A 5,336-nucleotide genomic window follows, 5' to 3' on the forward strand; every position below is an offset into this window, starting at 1 on the left:
CATAGGTTTGATCCCTGGTTGGGGAACTAAGATCCCACATGCCATGAGGCAATGAAGCTTGCCCACCACAATGAAGACCCAGCACAGCCAAAACTGGGGAAAAAAAAAAAAAAAATCCACATGACAAGCCAGTTTTGAGTGAACAAAGTCACTTAAGACCCATGGCTGCACTAAGACCTTCAGATTCTCTTAAGACTCTTCCTTTCACATCACATGAACCATGTTAAAATCTATACATCCTACACTTCATAATTTCGCTATAAGATTTTATAATTTTACTTTTGAAATTATTTCACTAGAATAACTAAAATATGCTGTGATTTCTCAACACTCACTCAGGAAGAGCATCTCATCTAAAAACTGTTTTCAAATATAAAGAAATTGTTATGAACACTGAATCCAGCAATCAATGAACATGACACAATACTGCAGTTTGTAACCATTAATAAATGTTTATTAATTTTGCTTTGGCAGATATTTTTTTATTTTGGAGACAATTCTTCCTGGTGAGACTTCAGACATTTTCTCCAGTTTAACTCATATGCCCAGCACTGTGAGTCCTACTCCTAGAGGTAAACTGGTCCTCTGAGCTCGTGGCACTCAGCCAAGCTCTCCTGGAGTGACTGGGCATCAATTACAGCAAGTAAACAGGGATGCCCAACCATCCATGGGACTTCCACTCTCAACTAAAAACATCATGAGGAGGTCTCATACCATCACCTGAATGACCTAAGAAAGTCTTAGTAATTAAATTCCGCTTCTAGAATTTGTGAATTTTGGGCTCCATGGAGATATTTACCTTTAACCAATACTAAAAGCCTTCACTGTTGGCCTTTGGTGGAGTCATTCTTCTCATTCAGAAGATGAAATCAGGTTTCACGAATCCAATTATATTTCCATTCTCCAAGAAATGAGATTTGGAAGCTCATTTGGAGTTGCATTTCTAGGAAGTTTTCCTACTACACCACAAAATGTGAGTTACACAGATTCCACCAAGGTCTTTATAACTAGACCCAGGATAACTTCTTTAAAGATAATATATCAGCAACTGTTAGGTGAAGTACACTTTGTCGACTGACTTCTTTTCCATTTTCTTCAGAAAGACTGGGTCTTATCAAAGTGTATCAACTCAAAAATAATCATAGGTAGTCTTAATGGATTGTTCTCAGGATCAATCAAGTTATAAGTGTAAAGCTGTGGTGAACAAATCAAGTGTTAGCTTTAAAAATTATTATTATCCACCATTTGATCACTATTTACGGTAACAGCTTCTAGAACTAACACCAAAAAAAGATGTCCTTTTCATCATAGGGGACTGGAATGCAAAAGTAGGAAGTCAAGAGATACCTGAAGTAACAGGCAAGTTTGGCCTTGGAAATACAAAATGAAGCAGGGCAAAAGCTAGCAGGGTTTTGCCAAGAGAATGCACTGGTCATAACAAACACCCTCTTCCAACAACACAAGAGACGACTCTATTCATGGACATCACCAGATGGTCAATACCGAAATCAGATTGATTATATTCTTTGCAGCCAAAGATGGAGAAGCTCGATACACTCAGCAAAAACAAGACATGGAGCTGACTGTGGCTCAGATCATGAGCTCCTTATTGCAAAATTCAGATTTAAATTGAAGTGCAGAAAACCACTAGGCCATTCAGGTATGACCTACATCAAATCATTTATGATTATTCAGTGGAAGTGGTAAATAGATTCAAGGGGTTAGATCTGAAAGAGTGCCTGAAGAACTATGGATGGAGGTTCATAACATTGTACAGGAGGCGGTGATCAAAACCATACCAAAGAAAAGAAATACAAGAAGACAAAATGGTTGTCTGAAGGAAAATGGCCTTACAAATAGCTGAGAAAAGAAGAGAAGTGAAAGGCAAAGAAGAAAAGGAAAAATATACCCAACTGAATGCAGAGTTTCAGAGAATAACAAGGAGATAAGAAAGCCTTCTTAAGTAAACAATGCAAAGAAATAGAAGAAAATAATAGAAGGGGAAAGAATACTACAGATCTCCTCAAGAAAATGAGAAATACCAAGGGAAAAATTCGTGCAAAGATAGGCACAATAAAGGACAGAAATGGTAGGGACCTAGCAGAAGATAATTAAGAAGAGGTGGCAAGAATACACAGAAAAACTGTACAAAATAGGTCTTAATGACCCAGATAACCACCATGGTGTGATCACTCACCTAGAGCCAGACATCTTGGAGTGTGAAGTCAAGTGGGTCTTAGGAAGTATTACTATGAACAAAGTTAGTGGAAGTGATGGAATTCCAGCTAAGTTATTTCAAATCCTTAAAGATGATGCTGTTAAAGTGCTGCACTCAAAATTAGAGCAAATTTGGAAAACTCAGCAGTGGCCACAGGACTGAAAAAAGTCAGTTTTCATTCCAATCCCAAAGAATAGCAATGCCAAAGAATGTTAAAACTACCACACAACTGTACTCATTTCACATGCTAGCAAAGTAATGCTCAAAATCCTTCAAGCAAGGCTTCAAAAATATGTGAACCAAAAACTTTCAGATGTACAAGCTGGATTTAGAGAAGACAGTGGAATCAGAGATCAAACTGCCAACGTCCATTGGATCATAGAAAAAACAAAGGAATTCCAGAAAAACACCTACTTCTTCATTGACTATGCTAAAGCCTGTGACTATGTGGATCAAAACAAACTGTGGAAAACTCTTAAAGAGATGGGAATACCAGAACCACCTTACCTGTCTCCTGTGAAACCTGTGTGCAGGTCAAGAAGCAACAGTTAGAACCGGACATGAAACAATGGTCTGTGAAACCTGTATGCAGGTCAAGAAGCAACAGTTAGAACCAGACATGAAACAATGGTCTGTCTGGTTCAAAATTGGGAAAGGAGTATGCCGAGACTGTATATTGTCAACCTGCTTATTTATTTGTAGACTTGGAGAAGGAAATGAAAATCCACTTAGTATTCTTGCCTGGAGAATTCCATGGACAGAAGAGTCTTGCTGGCTACAGTCCACAGGGACGCAAAGAGTCGGACACAAAATGCTGGGCTGGATGATGCACAAGCTGGAATCAAGATTGCCGGGGGAAATATTGACAACCTCAGATACGCATGCAGATACCAGCCTAATAACAGAAAGCGAAGAGAAACTAAAGAACCTCCTGATAAAGGTGAAAGAAGAGAGTGAAAAATCTGGCTTAAAACTCAACAATTCAAAAAATGAGAATCATAGCCTCCAGTCCTACCACTTCACAGCAAATATATGGGGGAAAAAATGGAAACGGTGACAGATTTTATTTTCGTGAGTTCCAAAATCACTGTGGATGGTGACTGCAGCCATGAAATTAAAAGACGCTTGCTCCTTGGAAGAAAATCTATGACACATCTAGACAGCATATTAAAAAGCAGAGACATCACTTTGCCGACAAAAGTCCACATAGTCAAACCTACGTTTTTTCCAGTAGTCATGTATGGATGTGAGAGTTGGATCATAAAGAAGGTTGGCACAGAGGAATTTGTTGCAGGAAGGGGGACCCCTTCCAGGGCCCAAAACTGGGCTTTTGCCTAACACTCGGAAATGAATTGTCCGAGGAGACACACATGCTGACAAAGCAAGAGATTTTATTGGAAAGGGCACCCGGGTGGAGAGCAGTAGGTAAGGGAACCCAGAACTGCTCTGCCGCATGGCTCGAAGTCTTGGGTTTTATGGTGATGGGATTAGTTTCCGGGTGGTCTTTGGCCAATCATTCTAATTCAGAGTCTTTCCTGGTGGTGCACGCATCGCTCAGCCAAGATGGATGCTAGTGAGAGGGATTCTGGGAAGTGGACGGACACATGGTGTCTCCTTTTGACCTTTCCCGAACACTTCCGGTTGGTGGTGGCTTATTAGTTCCATATTCCTTATCAGGACCTCCTGTCATAAAACAACTCATGCAAATGGTTACTATGGTGCCTGGCGAGGGTGGGCAGTTTCAATCAGTGTGCTTCCCCTAACAAACTGATGCTTTTGAATTTTGGTCCTGGAAAAGACTCTTGAGAGTCCCTTGAACAGCAAGGAGATCAAACCAGTCAATCCTAAAGGAAATCAATGCTGAATATTCATTGGAAGGACTATGCTGAAGCTCCAATTCTTTGGCCACCTGATGGGAAGAGCCAACTCATTGGAAAAGACCCTGATGATGGGAAAGATTAAAGCAGGAGGAGAAGAGGGTGGCAGAGGACTAGACGGTTTGATGATATCATCGACTCAATGGCCATGAGTTTGAGTAAGCTCTGGGAGATGGTGAAGGACAGGATAGTCTGGCGTGCTGCAGTCCATGGGGTCACAAAGAGTCCAACATAACTTAGTGACTGAACAACAACTATAGTAACACATTCAGGCCACCACACCTCACTCCTAGACTATTTATCACATCCTGCCTTTCCTGTTCCAGCTCTGCTCTCCTCTACCCCATCCCCTTCCCATGCCCTCCCTAAAGGTGAGTAATCTTTTCGTGATGGAAAAGCAGTCAATTCAACCTACAAAAACAGTAAAAAACAGTAAAAACAAAAAGTCCTCCAGCTGCCCTTAGCACAAACCTGAAAAGCCCTACAGGGTCTACTCAGGCCTATCCTTTCCAGCTTGTTTCCAACCCGCCCCCAACTCCCGGACCCCTGCCCCCATCCCTCAAGGCTTCAGCCTTGCTGGTCCCTCTTCTGCGCATTGCCCACATTCCTGCTCCCTCAGTGTCAGCAGTCCCTAGGCCTGGAGAGCACAGTCCCTGCCCAACCTGACCCTGCATGTTCCAGTTTAAAAGTTACTTCTTTACCTAGAGTACATTTCTATTCTTCCAGAGGTCCCTTTCACAACAGTTAGCCACATGACTTGTAAAGCTCAGTTTCCAAATGTTTGATTTGCCTACACAGCCCTAAAGTTTGGGTTTGTTGAAAGGGCACCTGTACCCACCCAAACTTTAGGGCTGTGTAGGCAAGTCAAACATTTTGTTCATCATCCCCGTTCCCCATAACCTAGCTCAGCTGGGGCTCAGAGAAAGAGGGCAGTAAACAATAAATGAATGAATGCGGGGGAGGGGGAGTTAAACCGGCCTTCACTGCACGTTCTCTAAAAGCTGGCTTTCACATCTCGTTATTAAATGGTTCCCAAACTTGCCAGGTCACTTTTCCGTGGTCTTAAAAACAAAAAAATAACCAGTGTGGCCTGGTTTTCGCGTCTGTTTTCACGCGTTAACCGCCCAGGCGCGGCCACCGTTCAGAGGGGCGATTGCCTCGGGTTTGGCCTCCACTGACACGAGCCCTAAGGGCTGAGGGCCGGGGCGGAAGTGCGGGAGCGGGAGGGCGCCCGCGGCTGG

At 42.5% G+C, this 5,336-nt stretch overlaps 1 long non-coding RNA gene across 1 annotated transcript in view; it reads right to left on the minus strand.

Annotated features, from left to right (window-relative positions):
* LOC133062198 (uncharacterized) overlaps positions 1-5,336 on the minus strand; it is a 109,673-nt gene that overhangs the window by 64,005 nt on the left and 40,332 nt on the right. The gene's annotated exons all lie outside the window — the stretch shown is intronic.

Source organism: Dama dama, chromosome 9 (assembly GCF_033118175.1).
Source record: "Dama dama isolate Ldn47 chromosome 9, ASM3311817v1, whole genome shotgun sequence".
Classification (NCBI taxonomy): domain Eukaryota; kingdom Metazoa; phylum Chordata; class Mammalia; order Artiodactyla; family Cervidae; genus Dama; species Dama dama.